Below are 21260 nucleotides of genomic sequence, written 5' to 3'. Positions count from 1 at the left end.
TAACATGGAACTTTAAGTTTAGTATTTATATTTATTAGTAGTGTGTTCTCAAAATCATTAGATAAAACTAGCTATTATGACTTGTTATTGCTACTCATCATTTAACACAATTACTGTATTTTCCTCTAAATTAATTAGCTTTTGATTTTTAAAACAAATATTTTATAAAAAAATTTTCAATTAAATTGGATGGATGGAAAAAAAGAAACACCTCTTAATGTTTCCATGCATTTTATTTTATTTTTAAATGGCAAAACACAGCCAAACATCAGGTAAACATCAACAATCAAAACATCAATTATCCAATCTAAAATGATTAATCTTAAAAAGGTCATTTCAAATCATTGAAACAATTGTGTGTGGATGTTGTCTGTGTGTGTGGGTGTTGTCTGTGGGTGTTGTCCGTGTCTGTGTTGCCTTGTGTGTGGGTGTTGCCTGTGTGTGGGTGTTGCCTTGTGTGTGTGGGTGTTGCCTTGTGTGTGTGGGTGTTGCCTTGTGTGTGTGGGTGTTGCCTTGTGGGTGTGGGTGTTGTCCGTGTCTGTGGGTGTTGCCTTGTGTGTGTGGGTGTTGTCCGTGTCTGTGGGTGTTGCCTTGTGTGTGTGGGTGTTGTCCGTGTCTGTGGGTGTTGCCTTGTGTGTGTGGGTGTTGTCCGTGTCTGTGGGTGTTGCCTTGTGTGTGTGTGTTGCCTGTGTCTGTGTTGCCGTGTGTGTTGCCCGTGTGTGGGTGTTGTCCGTGTGTGTTGCCCGTGTGTGGGTGTTGTATGTGTGTGTTGCCCGTGTCTGTGTTGCCGTGTGTGTTGCCCGTGTCTGTGTTGCCTTGTGTGTGGGTGTTGTCCGTGTCTGTGTTGCCTTGTGTGTGTGGGTGTTGTCCGTGTCTGTGTTGCCTTGTGTGTGTGGGTGTTGTCCGTGTGTGTTGCCCGTGTGTGGGTGTTGTCCGTGTGTGTTGCCCGTGTGTGGGTGTTGTATGTGTGTGTTGCCCGTGTCTGTGTTGCCGTGTGTGTTGCCCGTGTCTGTGTTGCCGTGTGTGGGTGTATGTGTCTCTAATTTACAAGATAAAACCATAGATGTCCCCTGAGTGGTAAATCCATAAACAAAATAAAATTTACCAGAAACACCCACTCAAATGTACAAGAAAACGCAAACAAACAGGATCTGTTCTGATCATCTGCCTAAATGAAGGAAGGACAGAGCATGAACCAACAGACTATCATATCAGAACAATCTACATAGACTGGTGAAGAACTAGAACAATAATGTCTTAGGCCTATGTCTTTCTGCTACAACTCCTCTCAGTTTTAATTTTCACACAAGTCACATCCTTCAGCATGATTCCTACAGCAATTAAGGGTGTCAGTGTTGTTTGTGTGTGTTGTGTGTGGGTGTTGTACGTGTGTGTCTGCATTTTACGTGTGTCTGTTCGTCTGCTTGTTTTACAGAAAATAAAAAGGTTTACCCCACAGGTAAGAAAGTATTTTACTAGTGTGGCAAAAAGAAAAATGTAGTCAACCGCCTCTTACAGTAGACTTGACCTCTCTTTTTACATTGCGAGCTGATTTTTCAAACTCTGTAGCTTTGGCTTTAGGTCAGTCTGGCCTAACAATAACAATACCTGTTGGATGAACTGAAATGTGAGCTTCATGGTCTTGCGGTAGTAAAGATGAAGTGCATACATGAGTCCAAATGCACATTGCTTTTGGCAGATCTTGAATGTTCTCCATTACAACTTCTCCCTCAATGACGATTTTCAACGAGGCTGGACTGAGATGCTGGGAAGACGTGAGCACAGCACCTTCACGCTCAATAAGAAGAATCCCAACGTCAAGGTCACGAAAATAATCATCATCATCAGATTCCTAAATAAAGAATAACAGAAGAGCACAATCATTACATTATATTTCTCATTTGAAAAACAACTTTAATCAATATAAGAGTGTCATGGTGAAAAATAAATAATGGTAAAAAATATAAGAAAGCAAGAGCTTACTTACAAAGCTTGCTTTGAAGAAGTTTGTAGGGTTGTCCCCAAGGATGATAGGAAGCCCTCTGAGCACTTGTGTCCGGATCGTAGTTGGCTCTGTAGTCTTTTGAGAATTAAACACAGTACAACAAGTTAGCTAGCTAAAATAAAAAACAAATAATGATCTATAAGAAAGCTTAAAAAAAACAAGCAATGTTTTGATTGAATTATACAACTAATAGAGTAGCATTGTGATATGATGTTTATACAAAACCTGAGATAAACAACGCCAAGTACAGAATGTGTATGGACTTGCATTGGTCTGTTGTGAAATCTGTGTCAACAACTGTCCAACATTCCCTCTCTTGGATTGAAATAACTCCAGGAGACGAGGACTGTGCCGGTTGATGCTCTCATAGAACTCCTGTTTGAGGTTCTTGCCCACAATCCTGCTGAACTCCATGAACACCTGAAAAATACAGAGAACAAAAAAACTGAACTTAGATCAACTGAACTATACAAGGCAGCTAAGCCATCTGCAAAGTAGTGCTGAAAAACATCATGAATGTCCTTTTTATATGATTTGCAATGTTGATGAAAAACATCATGCCCCAAATTAAAAATACCAATGTTTTCCTTAAAGAGGACAAGAGAAATATACATCTAGACACAATATATAATAATAGAAAGATAGTTATTTGTTATGTTCTTTCTTAAACATACTTGATCTTCAGTGAAAAGGGCAGGCCAGCGTTTCACCATCGTGCTTATAGCGGGTTCCGACTCCACTACCTCTTTTCTTCTCAGAGAAAAAGTCTGATCCATCTTCTGTTTCACAAGAGGTCCATTTGGTGTTCTCTTCTGCATTTCATTAACCAAGTCTTTACAGGCCCCCTCCAGTGCTGCCTGATCAAATCCATCCGGAAAGTTGGGCAAGTAGTTGATTTCACCTTTGTTTGCCTTCTTGATGCGCTTGTTAGCTGGTTGTCCTGCTGAATGCCTTCCCCGCTTACCTGCATTTACTGAAACATCAAGGCATCCTGATTGCCTACGCTTATTTCGATAATTACCCATTTTATGCTTAAGGCTATTTTTCCAACCACAACAGCGAGTGGTTGAGCCTCGCTCCTGGAGACAAGGGTGCTTGTTTATCAGTGCTGCTGCAACACTTTCGAACTGAGCAGCAGTTGGGTATGCTGTGTAGCTATACATGCTCTCTGCCAATCTTTCAAGTATCTCGTGTTTTAGTTCTTTTGATACTTTAAAGGTATGTACCCTCACTCATAAACAGCAGATCTGCTTGCCTAAGTCTATACTCTACATCCACAGACATGGTAGGGATATCAAAAAATTCTGGCCACTGTTTATGTCGCTCCTGAGATGAGTGTGAGAGTATGTCTGTATCTGCTGTACTGGGTGTGTCACTGAAGACTTCATCAGATGAGACAGGTACCAGCTCAAGGACAGGCATGACTTTAATTGTTGGTTTTTCTGGAAGTTCTTCAGTAGCTGTCAGATTGCATAGTTCATTATTGAATTCAGGGTCTTGGTATTGGAGACTAAAGTTATAATGAAGTCCCAGTGATTCTTTAAGCTTGCTTATCAAATCTTCAACTGTAGAGGGCCTTGTGGTTAGGATGACTTTTCTTATATCCGCCTCTGTTAGAATGACCCTCAAGGTCATCTTCTGGTTTGCAGTCATCTTGGGAATAGAAACAATAATTAGGTCATTAGAAATATAAATATCCAAAAGGCCATTCAATTGCTGAGCATAGAAAATAGTGACTGTCCCTTTAGATTAAAGTGGTAAATCCATAAAAAAAACAACGTATAATTCACAAGAAATCCCCACTTAAATGTGTAAGAAAAACATTTACAAAAAAAGTCACAAATTTAGGGAAAAATAAAAACTTCTCAGAGACTGTATCATTATACATTTCAACATGAGCTCTAAAATAAGCTACAAAATGTTCCATTACAGCCTAGATTTATTGCAGAGATCACACTGTGGCTTCTTAACAGAGAATATAACGCCTGAGGGTCACTACCAAATTATCGCCATATCTGTACGCTGAAAGAGGGAAAACATCATTCAGCTCTTTCAGCTGCACCACACACAGAGAGGGGTTACTGCTGTCACAGATGAGTTCGAAAGATCTCAAATGCTCATGGTACCATGCAGTCATCTCATTGCAAACAAACAGGATCTCAGTGTTAAGTGCCACTATCTGTTTGATCTGTCTAAATGAAGGGAGGCCAGCACATGAACCAACAGAGACTATCATGTCAGCACAATATCTAATTCCATCTACATAGACTGATGATGCAACAAGAACTGATGTAAGCTGAGGAACTCTCTGGCAGAAAACCTGTTGGACATTCTCAGGATAAAATGTGATCGATGCTGTAGTGACCTTGTCCATTTCAATTGAAGGCTTGAAAAATGAACTTGTGTCCAAATAGTAAGCCATCATTTTCTGATGCTTAACAGCCAATGTAAGAGCTACATTTTTGAAGTTGTGGGCATTACGAATGACCCGTTTGAAGAATTTGTGTTTTCCCTCAAACCGCATTGTCCAAACATCTGAAAGGGGACCAAATGCTTTGATCATCTCAGGGTAATGCTCAATATAGTGGTGTTTTGGCCGTAATCTAAAATTTGGAAAAGTTGTTTGCAACAAGTCTCTATGTTCTGACACTTTGCAGTCAAGGAAATGCACCGACTCTTCAGTGTGCTTTGTTGCGACAGCCAACTCAACAATGTCTTTTAGGAGCAGCAGAATGTTCCATGCATTGTCTCCTTCAGGGACTTTATGACCAATGATAAGTGGGAGCAGCCTGATTAGGGCCCAGTTCTCATGGCCATTGCCACCTATGGTCCCTTTGGTAGAGAAGCCATGAGCAATTGGCTGAGGCTGGTCAGTTTTGTCATGAAAAGCATATTCAAAGGTTTTCATGGCATGGTTCAGTGTTTCTATGGTGAAATATTTCTTAGAAATCATGTCTGAAATGCAGAGGGATAACTCAATAGGAACAATGCCTTCCAAAAGGTCATGGAGGATGTCAGGGGGGTACCCACGGACAACATGAAAGTGCTCCAGGCCGTCAGTCAATACACACCCTCCTTTCACACCATACTCTTTTGCCACAGTGGGATCATGCTTTACCTCCTGCACCTGCTGGTTGTGAGTGTCTATAGTGCGGTGTTCAAAAGCACCTGAATTTACCTCCTTGCCTTGCATCTCGCCTCTCGTCGCCATACAGAACCTGCAGAATCTGTCCACCATAAAGCTTTCGAAGAATCCTGCCAGAGAATGAGCAGCCAGGTTATCAGCAGCCACATATAAAACTGTACCTTTGACAGATTCTCCCAACTTCTCAACATATACACCATGTTGCTCCAAAGAAGCCAGATCATGAATGAGAGGGCGGAGAATTTTAGCGTAGCCAAATTCTTTTACATGAGAGGATTTACACAAAACAGCAAGCTGAATGGAGTGGAGTGTGGATCTGTATTTTGGTGGCACATTAGCTATCACCCAATAAACTGCACTCATTTTGTGTTTCTTTCTCGATGTTCCTAAAGGATTGGACACTTCAAAATCATCTGTATAAAGTCCAACAGCGATTTTGAATTCATCCCCTTTAAGGAGGACATTGTCATTACAGTACGAGCCATCTCTGTATGAACTGTACTCATGTTGCACATGCTTTTGGACGGGAAGAGCTTTGTCCAAAATATCTGCCCTATTCAACATCTTCTGTAGCATTGGATGCAAAGGAACATATACAGCGCTAGATTTTTTTCCTCTTTCAATAATGTACTCCACTGGTTTAACCTCTGTGAAGTTTTTATTCACATATGCTGCTCTCCTTTTTGTTGTTGATAAGGGGCCATCCTTGCCACAGAATTTCATGATCACATTGCCCTTTGCGGCAGCCCTTACTAACTCTTCCACAACTGAATCATCTACATCTGTCTGTTGTTTCAGAATGTCCTTGAGTGCATTATGCAGCAGTGGCTGGGATAGTTCACACATCTGTAACAGCTGTTCTATGACTTCTTGTACTGTACTTTCTGGAATGTGTAGGACTGTTTGCATCTTTAAAAAAAGAGCTGCTAGGTTGTGCTCCAGCTGTTTCTCTAGATCATTAAGATCTTCATTGGTAGAATCCTCACTGTCTTCTGATTCAAGGGTGTCATTTGGAGGCTCATGTTCTTCTTGGGCCATTTCATTAGTTACACTACTAGAGACTATTTCTGGCCTAAACATCCTCCAGTTGTGTGTTCTGTGCTCCTTACTTCTGTGTGCATTAAATGTAGAATACACATTTGTGTGAAAGTTACAGCCATTATATGGGCACTGGACTCTGTGATTTACCTTTAAATGTGTACTGCGCAGATGAGTGAGAAAGACTGCTTCTGTGCATGGTGCAGAAAAATCACATGACTGACAGTGAAAGGTTACTTGGGCAGTTTCACTCAGTTGTGCACCCTGGGTTTTCTGGTGAATCTTTGCTAAGTGGACCTTAAGTGCATTAATGGAGTTGAATGTGCACACACATTGTTGGTGTAAGCAGGGAAATGGGACAGTTCTACCAAAGTTTCCGTGTTTTAAACGATAATGTTTTAAAAGGTAACCCCTTTTCTCACACATAAACTCACAGTACTTACACTTCCACAGCATCCTAACACCACAAGGATCTGTAACAATAGAAAACAGGAAAACGTTTAGCTCAACGACTCAGTTCAACAATGTCACTGTTAAATACTATAAGGTAATAGAACCGAAACGACGCCTGTTTTACAGAGAAAACCGGCATGTGTCAGCTTCGTGGTGTTTTGTCTTTGCACACCAGAAACGTGTCTGACGCGGCGCTGCTGCTGCTAGCCTTGTCTGTAACTTTACATAGGGATGTTTCCCATAGATTTACTGCACTCAAGCAGTAGTACACTTCATGTTAAACATAAACATATACTGATTTGATTACAGCAAAGACAACGTCGGCAGTATTGACGGCAAAAAAGGCTACAAAATATTCCGTTCTGTATTCACAGGTGCAATATTTGAAAATCGATAATTATTCATTACCATTTACACCACCACAGCGAGAGCTAATTTACACTCCTTTGCAGTCGAGCAAACTCGCCGGTATGTGAGCAATCCTTAGACTGTTAACACTAAGCTAACTTTAACATTCAGATGACACTTTTTTGAGTAACTTAGCTAGCTAGTGTTACCAATAAGCATGTATTAACACCATGCACAGGTTCAAACAGTAACATTAGACGGGAAAAAAAGTTGCGTCAACAAATTATCTGCAAGCTTTTGGGTATTAAAAATTCCCACAAAGATAACTAGGCTACAATAGTTATTTTAAATACGAACCATTCCACTTGCAGTAATGTTGCTTCCTAGTCAGGGTACCGTCTGCTGCCGAGGCCTGTGCTCGTCCCGCCAGGTGTAGAGCCTCTTGGACGCACGTTAGACGCAGGTCTTTTCACGTGACCAGGCAGGTTTTTGAATTAGCCACTCCCCTTCCTTATGAAACTAAACATACCAAGTTATCTCTACTAAACATGATTAGTGCAATTAATCTTTCAGCTAAATAGTACAAACAACTAATGTTGTTTAGTAATGATAGCAGGTTTTGACAAAACATAAAAGAATAAGTAATGATCACTCGTAAGTTTAATTAGAAACAAAATCTGGGTTTACAGTGCAGAGGTACAGACAGTAAAGGTGATGTTGCTATAGACTAAATGAAAAATGGTACAGATATTTATAGTAGTGTTAACGGTAACAGGCGTAATGTTAATGATTATAATAACAATAATAACAATAAGACTAGCAAAAATAGTCGTTGCAGCAGAGGGTGTCGAGCAGGAACACGGGGCCAGCAGGTGACCCACAGCCACAGATCCAGAGCCAGAAACACCTGCAGGAAGTAATAGGAGGAGAGAGGAGAGGGACGAGAAAGCACAAGACTACCAGAAAGGGGAGAAGTTGTGTTAGTAACATGCAATAATGGGATGAGGTTGCATACAGAGGGAGAGAAAGTAGAGGAGAGAGGAGCTCAGTGCATCATAGGAAATCCCCCGGCAGTCTAGGCCTATAGCAGCATAACTAAGGGATGGTTCAGGACTCACCTGAGCCAGCCCTAACTGTAAACTTTATCAAAGAGGAAAGTCTTAAGCCTACTCTTAAATGTGGAGATGGTGTCTGCCTCCTGAACCCAAACTAGAACCTGGTTCCACAGGAGAAGAGCTTGATAGCTGAACGCTCTGGCTCCAAGTCTACTTTAGGAACCACAAGTAACCCTGCATTCCGGGAGCGCAGTGCTCTGGTGGGGTAGTAAGGTACTATGAGCTCTTTAAGATAAGATGGTGCCTGACCATTAAGAGCTTTGTAGGTAAGAAGAATGATTTTAAATTCTATTCTGGATTTTACTGGAAGCCAATGCAAAGAAGCTAAAACAGGAGAAATGTGATCTCTTTTCCTGGTTCCTGTCAGAACACGTGCTGCAGCATTCTGGATCAGCTGAAGAGTCTTAACAGACTTTTTCGAGCTCTAAATCCTGACTGAAAATCCTCAAATAAACTATTGCTCTGTAGAAAGTCACACAGCTGTTTAGCAACTGCTTTCTCCAGAACCTTAGAGAGAAATGGAAGGTTAGATATAGGTCTATAGTTGGCTAAAACATCCGGATCAAGTTTGGGCTTTTTCAGAAAAGGTTTAATTACAGCTACTTGAAAGTACTGTGGTACATAGCCTGTTGATAAAGATAGATTGATCATATCTAGTATAGAGGTGCTGACTAAGAGTAAAACATCTTTAAGCAACCTACTCGGGATGGGGTCTAAGAGGCAGGTTGACGGTTTAGATGAGCAAATTATTGAAGTTAGTTGGTAAAGATTGAGTGAAGCAAAACAGTCTAAACATGTATCTGGTTCTACAGCTGTTTCTAAGGTTCCTGAGTTAAGAGATAAGTCGGTGCCAGTTGAGGGCAGGTCTTGGTGAATTTTGTCTCTAATAGCTAGAATTTTATCATTAAAGACGCTCATGAAGTCGTAACTACTGAGAGCTATGGGAATACTTGGCTCAATAGAGCTGTGACTCTCTGTCAGCCTGGCTACAGTGCTGAAAAGAAACTTGGGGTTGTTCCTATTTTCCTCTATTAATGACGAGTAGTATGCTGCTCTAGCATTACGGAGGGCCTTCCTATAAGTTTTAAGACTATCTTGCCAAATTAAACGAGAATTTTCCACTTTGGTGGAACGCCAATTCCTCCATATTTGCTTTAATTTGCGAGTTTCAGTATTATACCATGGAGCTAACCGTCTTTGTTTTAGTATTTTCTTTTTTAGAGGGGCTACAGAGTCCACTGTCATTCGCAGCGAGCCTGCAGCACTATCAACAAGAGTCCTCCGTTACTTTGTGACTAGATAATGTATTTAGAGCTGATGGAATCGCATCCTTAAATTTAGCTACAGCACTATCAGACAGACATCTTGTATAGAAATTTTTGCCCAATGGCGTGTAGTTCAGCAATACAAACTCAAAAGTTATCAAACAGTGGTCGGATAAAGAGGGATTCTGTGGGAACACCACTAAATGTTCAATTTCAATACCATACACCAAAACAAGGTCGAGGGTGTGGTTAAAACAGTGAGTCGGTTCATGAACACTCTGAGAGAAGCCAATGGAATCTAACAGAGAGATAAACGCAGTACTAAAGCTGTCATTCTCAACGTCCACATGAATATTAAAATCCCCTACAATAATAACTTTGTCCGTTTTAAGGACTAAAGTTGACAAAAACTCTGCAAATTCAGATAAGAATTCAGAATACGGGCCAGGTGCTCAGTACACTATAACGAAGAGAATTGGTTGCAGTGATTTCCAACTTGGGTGCGAAAGACCAAGAACAAGACTTTCAAATGAGTTATAGTTTGGTTTAGGTTTAGAGCTGATTAGTAGGCTAGAGTCGAAGATAGCTGCAACTCCACCTCCTCGGCCTGTGCCTCGAGGAATGTGAGTATTAATATGACTGGGAGGGGTGGATTCATTTAGGCTAACATATTCTCCATCACCCAGCCAGGTTTCAGTAAGATCAAATAAATCAATATCATAATCTGATATTAGTTCATTTACTAGTACAGCTTTAGAAGAGAGAGATCTGATGTTTAAGAGTCCACATTTAACTCTCCTATTCGTTTGCACTATTGCTCTTGTGGTTTTAATTTTTATGAGGTTTCTATGCACAGCTCCTCTTCTGTTTACCTTTTTAAATAATTTCAATGGTCAGGGGACAGACACCATCACTATAGGATTTTCACTAAGTAACTCCTGAAATGGAGGAGCAGAGAAGTGTGTTAGACTGCGACTCTGCGTAGGGTTTTGGGTGGGTAACTGCTGAAAAAGAAGGGCAGAGAAGTGTGTTAGACTGCGACTCTGCCTCCTGGTCTCAACTCTGGGTTGTCATGGATTTGGTCCACTAATAAACTTGGCCAGATTTCTAGAAATGAGAGCTGCTCCTTCCCAAGTGGGATGGATGCCGTCTCTCCGGATCAGACCAGGTCTTCCCCAGAAAGTCTGCCAATGATCAACAAAGCCCACATCGTTTGCTGGACACCACCTCGACAACCAGCGGCGGAATGACGACATGCGGCTATACATGTCATCACTGGTCAGATTTGGCAGGGGTCCAGAGAAAACTACGGTGTCCGACATTGTTTTTGCATATGTACACACCGACTCAACAATAATCTTAGTGACCTCCGATTGGCGTAACCGGGAGTCATTACCGCCGACGTGAATAACAATCTTACTGTATTTACGTTTATCCTTAGCCAGCAGTTTTAAATAAGACTCAATGTCGCCCGCTCAGGCCCCAGGGATGCACTTAACTATGGCCGCTGGCTTCGCTAACTTCGCGTTTCTCAAAATGGAGCTGCCAATGATCAGAGTTGGTTTCTCAGCGGGTGTGTCGCTGAGTGGGGAAAATCTGTTAGAAACGTGAACAGGTTGATGGTGCCCCGTGGACTTTGAATGCTTACGACTATTCCTCCTTCGGACAGTCAGTTTGGTTGTTGTTCTGGGCACTGCTCAACTCTGAAGCTAATAAAAACTGCGAAATTGTATTTCCTGTGTTTTGGCCAAGCTTGGGAATGGGAAGCCACACCTTTATGTTGTCTCCAGTTTACCACTAGACCTTAGGACGTAACAACATACATATTTATACTTAATGCTACATAAAATTTTATAACGTAATCAGATGGCGCCAGTGTGTAAGGCAAGCCGTCTGTCAGCATCACGCTGCATCTGCCTTTTGTTTGCTGCTGCTTTACTTCTGTTTTTGCTGCCGGGATGGAAACTAGCCTTCTCGTTTATGATTGCCAAACTTTGTTTGACATCCGAGCGTCCTGTGAGGCTTTGGGGCTGTCTAGAGATGGTTTGGGAGAACAGGCTGGAGGCTTCCCCCCATGGTTGTCCAACATCCCAGACTACCTGTGCTGTGTCCTGTGTGATCTTCCACGGAAAAAGCACCACAGGAGACGTGGAAAGCGTGCCGGAGTGCTGGTTCACATCAAGGCTTACTTGAGGTCCTCGGATGTGCCTCATCCTCGTCTCCTCTGCGGTGGGGGCTGCTGTCACCCCGCTGTCTGTGGCTGCCGGTATTCGGAGGTCTCGCGCCTGCAATGGATTCGACCTGTCTTCCCCAGCCCAACTCCTGTTGTGTCATTGCCTGCTGTGGGCTTCCTTCTTGCCGACTTGGCTTCACAGCATCTCTCGATGGGCTGCCTTGGTGACAGCATCTGGTTCGGGCGCCGTTCCACTTTCCTCCCGGCCTGACACACGGTGCCCTGGGGGCCGACACCGGGCTGGGAAACCCGGCGTTGGTGAGGAAACTTCTCACTGTTGACGTGGTGTGAATATGGCTAATCTACGCACACTGCAGCGGGTGTCAAAACCAGACAGTTTGGATTTAACTCTTCGTTTAGCCGTGATTAATGTCAGATCACTGGCCACCAAAACTTTTGTTGCTGAATGACTTTTTTACATACCATAAATTGGACTTTATGCTGCTGACCGAGACTTGGCTTCATGTTGGTGAGTCTGCTTCCTTTTCTGAGCTTCTCCCTCCAAACTGTACATTTTTTAGCTCTCCTCGGACCACTGGCAAAGGTGGAGGACTTGCCATTGTGTTTAAATCCACCTTCCAGTGTCGGCTGTCGTCATCTGTCACCTATTCTAGCTTTGAGCTGAAGCTATTTGAATTAAACGCCTCTTCTCCGACGCTATGTCCACCGAAATTCCACAAAGATTTTATGCAAGAGTTTGCTGATTTTATAGCAGGTATCAGGTTAAACTACGACCATTTTATAATTTATAAACACGTATGCTGTGAAAGCAAACCTATGGTTAAAGACTTCTTAAATCTTCTTAACTCTTTTAATCTCACTCAATCATTGTCTGGCCCAACACATGAAAAGGGACACACATTAGACCTTGTGCTGTCTCATGGCTTGTGTGTTCATGTAAATGAAATCTGTAACGTATGTATTTCGGATCATTTCCCTTTCTTATTTACGATTACAGTCCCATGTTCTGTGGTCAAATCTCCTTTTGCACGCTGCCGTTGTGTAATTAACAGTCAAACCCCGGCACAGTTCTCTGCTGCTTTCAAAGACTCTGTGCTCTATAACTTGGATGGAGGTGATGCTACTGGTGCTGATGAACCTATTACTCTTTTTAATTCAACCTGCACAAACATCTTGGACTCTGTAGCTCCGTTGAGGATGAAACGCACTAAAGCACTTTCAGAGCCCTGGTTAAATGACACCACCTGTGCACAAGAGACGTGCATGTTGGCACGCTGAGAGAAGCTGGAAGAAAGATAAACTCAGAGTGTCATATGAAATCCTACAGCAATATCTAGCTGACTATCAGAGAGCTGTAAAATCTGCAAAATCTGATTTTATTTCTAAGCTGGTCGCCAACAACTGTCACACCCCACAGATTCTTTTTAATATCCCCGAAACTCTGCTCCTATTACACCTACATTGGACCTCTGTGACGCTTTCCTAAAATTCTTAGCTGAGAAAATTTTTGCTCTTCAATCCTTTGTAACCGCATCCTCTGACCATGATCCCTCTGTTCCTCCTATGTGCCTTGCGGTCCTAGATCAGTTTGAGCCCATATCAACCTCCTCCCTATCTGAGGTGGTCCATCATCTGTGGCCCACAAATTGTCCCTCAGACAGCATTCCCTCTCGTCTGATTAAAGAAGTCTTTGATACCATTGGACCATGTATTTTGTCATTGATAAATACCTGTCTTGTCTCTGGTTATGTTGCGTCCGCCTTCAAACACGCTGTTGTACAGCCCCTGCTAAAAAAGTAAAATCTCAACCCCTCTGTTCTCTCTTCTTTCTTCAGGCCCATTTCTAAACTGTCTTTCTTATCTAAAGTCCTGGAGAAAGTAGTTTTTACCCAGCTGCAAACATTTTTAATTAATAATAATTTTTATGAAAAGTTCCAGTCCGGCTTCAAACCCTGTCACAGCACTGAAACGGCACTTTTAAGAGTTTTTAATGAGTTGATTTTAACTGTTGACTCAGGAGTCTCTGCCGCCCTAGTGCTCTTAGACCTCACTGCTGCCTTTGACACTGTTCACCACTCTTTCCTCTTGTCACGGTTGGAAAATTGTGTGGGAATCAAAGGTACTGCACTTAGGTGGTTTCAGTCCTACCTAACAGATAGGAGCTTCTCTGTCCACCTCGGTGATTATTCCTCTGAGACGGCCCCATTTACCTGTGGTGTCCCTTAAGGTTCTGTCTTTGGCCCCATCTTATTTTCTTTGTATATGCTGCCCCTGGCCTCCATTTTTGAGAGGTATGAGGTCTCTTTGCAGAAATTCAAATTTATTTGCCCCTGAATGTAATGTAAAATGTGGATGAACGTAAACTTCCTCAACCTAAACGGAGACAAGACAGAGATTATAGTGTTTGGACACCCTGAACTGCTTGATGTAGATTCTCTCGGGCCCTTTAACTTCAAACAACCACTCAACTGTGAGGAGTCTTGGTGTTGTATTGGATAGTGCATTTAAATTTGATAAACAGATATCCGCCACTGTTAGATCCTGCTTTTTCCAGTTGAGAACTATAGCCAAGGTAAAGGCCTATCTCCCTCTTAAAGATTTGGAGAGGGTGATTAATGCCTTTATAACTTCCCGCCTTGACTACTGCTACTCCTTATATGTGGGATTAGACAAGTCATCTATTTTTTTCCCTTAGAAAATGCAGTGAAAAAGGATGGACGCGTTGACCGTGCTGCAGGTGTCTGCAAGAAGCTGGTGGGTCACTTCTCTCACAGCTGGAAGGCCAGATGTGTTCTTGAAAAAGCCCAGAAGGAACTCAATCTACCATCACATTCCCTTGTATCAGAATGCCAAACAAGATGGGGTTCCAGGCAGATGATGATCAGCAGGATACTAGAGCAGTGGAAGGCTTTAACTCAGGTCCTCTATGCGGACAAGAAGGCGCGGCATCTAATTCCAACCTGGCAAGATATAGATGTCCTGGAATCTGTCAGCAAGTCACTGGGCCCACTGCTGGATTTCACAGATGCACTTTCAGGATGTTCAGATAACAAGGCCCAAGTCAAGGCCAGAGTGGCATCAGAGATGATGGGATGCCAGGAGACACCAAGCTATAGCACTGAAGTGGAGCCAAAAGATGCTGACACATCACAGGCAAAGAAAGCCAAGAAGTCCTTGGGAAGTTTCCTTAAACAAAGCGGAGCTGCAGTAAAGGATGATTCCTCTCTGACCCTTAAGGATGCTGTGGAAGCAAAGTTAAAAAAACTACCTGCTGACACGTTCCATAGACAAAGAGGAAGATCCTCTTGCATGGTGGAAAACTCACAGAGTTAGCTTTCCACGACTCGCCAAGCTTGCCCGTAAGTATCTATACATTCCTGCTACAAGCTCCCCCTCAGAGAGGATTTTCAGTGCAAGTGGCAACATTGTCACTTGCCAACGCTCTTGTCTCAAGCCTGCAATGGTGGACAGACTGGTATTCTTGGCCAAAAACCTCTCAGCTTGAATGAGTAATGCATACAGATGCTTAAGAGAAAGTGAAATGACCATGTTTCACAAAATTATGCAACAGTTAACACTTGTTTAGCTGCTAGGAAAGCAGATTTTCTTTGTTTGAACAATGTACCCAATACTTTTTCCTTTGTTGCTAAGAAAAGTAAGAAAAGGGGAAAAATTTAAAATTTAAAATTATTAGTTGATACAGTTATTTATTGCAGTAAATTATATATTTATCTTAAGTTTTATTTTTGTAAAACACTCAGGAGACTGGTCGTGCTGCTGCTCTTTTAGTTTTATAATTTTGTTAAAAGATGTCTACGTGAAAACCAAACCAGATTTTATACAACAACACTTTGTTTTTATGTTTTTTTGAAAACAACTCAGGGAGCTGGTGTATGGCTGCTCTATTTTTTTTCTTTTTATAATTTTGTTTAAAATGTGTTTATTGCATTAAAGAGAAAGGATGGTGCAATCAAAAAAGTCTTAATTCATTTTTCAGCCTATCTATTTTTTATTTCCTATACATTTCCCATACAAAATCACCCCAATAATTCTAGGATACTTAATTCATTCCAGATATTACTATTTAAGTCATCTGGTGAAAATTCCTGTATTTTTTCATATCGCAATATATATCGCAGGAAAAAAAAAAAATTACAATGTCAGTTTATTCCAATATTGTGCAGCCGGACTCCAGTTTGAGACTCGGACACGAGTCTGACTTAATTCGCACACACAGTGACTTCAGACTTGACTTGAGACTCGTCCTCGAAAGACTTCAGACTTGACTCGGACTTGAGGTGCGGGACTCATGAATAATGTTTATTTTTAAGAAATGTCTGATGAGCTTGCCATTATTCCCCTCCCTCCGTTACCTGTAACCTGCCTATGTAACACGTATTATCAGTTGCGCACGGCGACACGTGAGAGAGGACAACAAACACCGGCAGCTGCTGTGCCATTCATCATAAACTTTGGCTTTAAAACTTCATACAACAAGGCCCAAACAAGGAAGCTCTGAATGCAAAATAGGTTAGTAACCTGAGGTTAGTTAATGGGTCAATTTTTTCATGTGGTGCCTTTTGCGTCCCCAGTACAAATCATGTTGTATTTTGTCCAAATTTGGACAAATACATATGTTTTTTTATGTAAGGTTAATTGCTATTAATTAGGATTACAGTGAGATTGGCTTCTAAGGTGTTTTATTTACATTTTAAAAGCTTTGGTTTAAGAGGTACTATGGGATGTGTTGATCATTCAACTTAGATCTAAAAAAAAACCTTAAATAAGATAATAATTAAATATTTATGTATTTTTATATCTATTTAATTTAATGTTGTTTTTATCAAAATTGTAAACTGTTGTACAAAAAAAATAAGGTTTTATGTTTGTCCCCAGCAACCATGTCCACCCTGTTGAGTTGCATTAACTGTCCCTTTAAGTGGAAAACTTTTTTTCTTTTTACTGATCACTCTCATTAGGTGACCTGGTGACATCACACCAGTGCAGGGGAATTTAGCTGTGTGATTTTCTAAATCTCAGTCAGTTTAATGTGTTTGATCATAACGTGCCCACCCTGTTAGGCCTAAGTTTTGAGGAGATCAATCAAATTAAATAATTTCAAAAACATTTTGTGAAAAATTATAGATTCCTCATCTAGTACTGAAGGTCATGCTAGCCATTATGCTCACACAGCCAACCATCGTCCAACCGTCGTTCGCTATGAAAAGATGAATGAGCGTTTGTTTGCTTGCCAAACTTGTGGTGGTTGATCAACATAATCATTTACGTCCTGCTGGCTGCCATCACATTAATTATTAACATAACCCGCAAACAAGTTACAAGTTTATTGTTGATCATGTAACGTTACAGTTTTTCAGTTATAACGTTACACTGGTTTCAGTTCAATTCAATTTTATTTATATAGCGCCAAATCACAACAACAGTTATCTCACAGCGCTTTTCATAAAAGAGCAGGTCTAGACCGTACTCTATGATGCTATTTACAGAAGCCCAACAGTTCCCACCAAGAGCAAGCACTAGGCGACAGAGGCAAGGAAAAACTTCCTTTTAAGAGCAGAACCATGGCTCAGGGTGGGCGGCCATCTGCCTCGACCGGTTGGGGTGAAGGAGAGAGAGAGAGAGAGAGAGAGAGAGAGAGGCAGGAGAGGTTTGAGAGTCTGGGGAATGTATTGACTTACAGTAGTTTATAAGCTATCAGTAGTTGTAGACGCATTGTACATTAGGCTGTCTGGTTGTGATCTGCAGGTTACAGGTGTGATGGAAATTTGATATTTTACTGTGTTTACTGTTTCGCCCTGCATGCTTCATTAGTATCGTTTTATTACACTGCTCAAAAAAATAAAGGGAACACTTAAACAACACAATGTAACTCTAAGTCAATCACACTCCTGTGAAATCAAACTGTCCACTTAGGAAGCAACACTGATTGCCAATCAATTTCACATGCTGTTGTGCAAATGGAATAGACAACAGGTGGAAATTATAGGCAATTAGCAAGACAAGACACCCCCAATAAAGGAGTGGTTCTGCAGGTGGTGACCACAGACCACTTCTCAGTTCCTATGCTTCCTGGCTGATGTTTTGGTCACTTTTGAATGCTGGTGGTGCTTTCACTCTAGTGGTAGCATGAGACGGAGTCTACAACCCACACAAGTGGCTCAGGTAGTGCAGCTCATCCAGGATGGCACATCAATGCGAGCTGTGGCAAGAAGGTTTGCTGTGTCTGTCAGCGTAGTGTCCAGAGCACGGAGGCGCTACCAGGAGACAGGCCAGTACATCAGGAGACGTGGAGGAGGCCGTAGGAGGGCAGCAACCCAGCAGCAGGACCACTACCTCCGCCTTTGTGCAAGGAGGAGCAGGAGGAGCACTGCCAGAGCCCTGCAAAATGACCTCCAGCAGGCCACAAATGTGCATGTGTCTGGTCAAACGGTCAGAAACAGACTCCATGAGGGTGGTACGAGGGCCCGACGTCCACAGGTGGGGGTTGTGCTTACAGCCCAACACCATGCAGGACGTTTGGCATTTGCCAGAGAACACCAAGATTGCCAAAGTCACCACTGGCGCCCTGTGCTCTTCACAGATGAAAGCAGGTTCACACTGAGCACATGTGACAGATGTGAGACGCCGTGGAGAACATTCTGCTGCCTGCAACATCCTCCAGCATGACCGGTTTGGCGGTGGGTCAGTAATGGTGTGGGGTAGCATTTCTTTGGGGAACCGCACAGCCCTCCATGTGCCAGCCAGAGGTAGCCTGACTGCCATTAGGTACCGAGATGAGATCCTCAGACCCCTTGTGAGACCATATGCTGGTGCGGTTGGCCCTGGGTTCCTCCTAATGCAAGACAATGCTAGACCTCATGTGGCTGGAGTGTGTCACTCCAGGAAGGCATTGATGCTATGGACTGGCCCGCCCGTTCCCCAGACCTGAATCCAATTGAGCACATCTGGGACATCATGTCTCGCTCCATCCACCAAGGAGTCCAGGAGTTGGCGGATGCTTTAGTCCAGGTCTGGTAGGAGATCCCTCAGGAGACCATCCGCCACCTCATCAGGAGCATGCCCAGGTGTTGTAGGGAGGTCATACAGGCACGTGGAGGCCACACACACTACTGAGCCTCATTTTGACTTGTTTTAAGGACATTACATCAAAGTTGGATGGGCCTGTAGTGTAGTTTTCCACTTTGATTTTGAGTGTGACTCCAAATCCAGACCTCCATGGGTTGATAAATTTGATTTCCATTGATAATTTTTGTGTGATTTTGTTGTCAGCATATTCAACTATGTAAAGAAAGGAGTATTTAATGAGATTATTTCATTCATTCAGATCTAGGATGTGTTATTTTAGTGTTCCCTCTATATTTTTTTGAGTAACGTATGTCGTCTGCCAATGCCCACATCGTTTGCTGGACACCATCTCGACTACCAGCAGCGGAATGACGACATGCAGCTATACATGTCATCACTGGTCGGATTTGTGTCTGACATTGTTTTTGCATGTGTACACACCGACTCATTAATCTTAGTGACCTCCGATTGGCGTAACCGGGAGTCATTACCGCCAACGTGAATAACAGTCTTACTATATTAACTTTTATCCTTAGCCAGCAGTTTCAAATAAGACTCAATGTCGCCCGCTCTGGCCCCAGTATCTCAAAATGGAGCTGCCAATGTCCGGAGTTGGTTTCTCAGCAGGTGCGTCGCTGAGTGGGGAAAATCTGTTAGAAACGTAAAAAGGTTGGTGGTGACCCGTGGACTTTGAATGCTTACGATTATTCCTCCTTCGGACAGTCACCCAGCCCCCCCCCCTTTCCCGGCTGCTCAGGAGATGCCGGGGGACGGCTACCACAGGCTAACTCAGGCCGTTCCGCACCGACTACCGGGGACTGGCTAGCTACAGTAGCTAAAGACTACCAATGTGCGGAGCCGGACATCTAATCACTGAGCCTCGCCTCAATGTCTACAAATAAACTACACTTATTACACGTACCATTACTGCTAAAGGAGGCAGAGGAGTAACTGAACATCTGACACACCGAGCAGGAGAAAGTAGGAGAGCGAGAGGGAGAAGGAGAAGCCATTGCTAGCTGCTAAGCTAAAGTCGCTAACGGCTAAGCTAAAGTACTGCACCGTTGGCTACCAAAACATTTGAACAACTATGAGATTGAACAGCAGTCACTAAAAGATGGAAAGAGGTGTGAGTGCTTAGGCAAAATTACTGTAAGAATAAGTGTTTAGTGGACAGTTGGCTGCTGTAATGACAAATCTAACAAATTTAACTGGTATTTAGCAGGAGCAGCACAACACACTACCAACACACAAGCACCGGAAACGGAAATGAGTCAACACGCTTACCGCAGTATGTAAGCAATCGTCACCTGTCTCGTCAGGGGGTTTACTGCATTATATTCTGTGAGCAATGACAACAAATTTAGCTTAGCTTCAGATTCTGTTGTCATCAGAACAAGAAAGCAAGCTGAACATGAAACCTTGTCATACATCTGGAACTCAATAAACGCTAACCTGCCAAACACACACACACACACACACAGTCAGAGGTGGCTGTCAGAATAATGACTCTTGCCTGTCACATGTGATTCTTTTCTCCTGTTCCCTTTTCTTTCTTTTCACTTTCTCGCTTTCTCTGTTCTTTTATTCAAACCATTCTTCCTCTCTCTTCTCCTCACAGAGGCCATCAGTGTCATTTTCTACTTTCCTGCATTTTCCTTTCCCTCACCAGATACACTTTTACCACTCACACATGCAACATGGCAATACATCACTGGGGAGGATATATTAGCAGGCGAAAGATGCCTCTCCTACACACACACAGCGTCTCCCTGTATCTGTCTGACAGCAGCAGATTACAAGATCCAGCAGGCATCAGTAGAAAGGGCAGGCCTTCATTGTGTCACCAAAGACAGACAGGTCTAATTCAATTCCTCCTCGTCCACTCTCAGAGATACATATTCATTATGAATTCCTGTTATCCTCCGAGAGCCACTGAAACTCTGGCTCTCACTCTTGCTGACTATTAAGCAAGTGTTATACTTTCTCCGTCTGTGAGTATGCATAGGCACTGTGGGATTATCCAATCCAATTTTTTGATCTGCTATGTTACCAGGGCTTGTGGCCCACTACTCTACCAGGCCACCAACCAATCCACTGACACGGTGAGTGTTTGAGTAATCTTGTGAGACTTTGTGCAATTCAAACATGGCGGCGCACAGCTGAACAAACATTTAATTAAACAGACAATCTGCCAATTTAAGCCAAAATTAAAGAAATAACAATCAAAACAATGTCATTGCTCTGGAGGACCTCGAAGACTACTGTTTGGAGGACTTTGAAGTTTACATTGACCAGTGTTATCACCGAGTGGTCATGGGGAAGTCCAAGAGAAACCCCACAGAAGACTCACCTGGAGCAAGTCTCCTCACAAGGTGGTGAATTCACAGAAATCCTAGACTCAATAGACAAGAAACTGTCTAGCGTTGATGCCAATTATTTCTTGGGGAAGTTCTTCACAAAGAGTTTCAGGCTCTGCGGGAATCCCTGAAATCCGTCCAGAAACAGGTGGCTGAACTCATGGTGGAAAACAAGGTCCTCAAAGGGTTGGTTAAATCCCTCACTGAGAGAATAACATGGTTCTCAGCCAAAAAATAAAATCATTACAGAA

At 42.6% G+C, this 21260-nt stretch overlaps 2 long non-coding RNA genes across 2 annotated transcripts; both read right to left on the bottom strand.

The window, feature by feature from the left end:
• Positions 1-1014: 1014 nt before the first annotated feature.
• Positions 1015-2355, bottom strand: LOC119882226. The gene is made up of 2 exons (XR_005440474.1): positions 1988-2355; positions 1015-1852 (listed from the first exon to the last, which is right to left on the bottom strand). It is a non-coding gene; the product is annotated as an uncharacterized LOC119882226 (long non-coding RNA).
• A 666-nt stretch (positions 2356-3021) lies between these two features.
• LOC119882227 lies at positions 3022-7460 on the bottom strand. Its single transcript, XR_005440475.1, has 4 exons — positions 7347-7460; positions 6632-6661; positions 5184-5260; positions 3022-3658 (listed from the first exon to the last, which is right to left on the bottom strand). It is a non-coding gene; the product is annotated as an uncharacterized LOC119882227 (long non-coding RNA).
• Positions 7461-21260: the final 13800 nt, after the last annotated feature.

This window comes from Micropterus salmoides, unplaced genomic scaffold (assembly GCF_014851395.1).
Source record: "Micropterus salmoides isolate LMB-PRFRI ecotype aquatic unplaced genomic scaffold, ASM1485139v1 Ms_hic_scaffold_3, whole genome shotgun sequence".
Lineage (NCBI taxonomy): Eukaryota > Metazoa > Chordata > Actinopteri > Centrarchiformes > Centrarchidae > Micropterus > Micropterus salmoides.
Note: the sequence above shows the minus strand (reverse complement) of the source record. Positions and strands in the feature narration are given on the sequence as shown.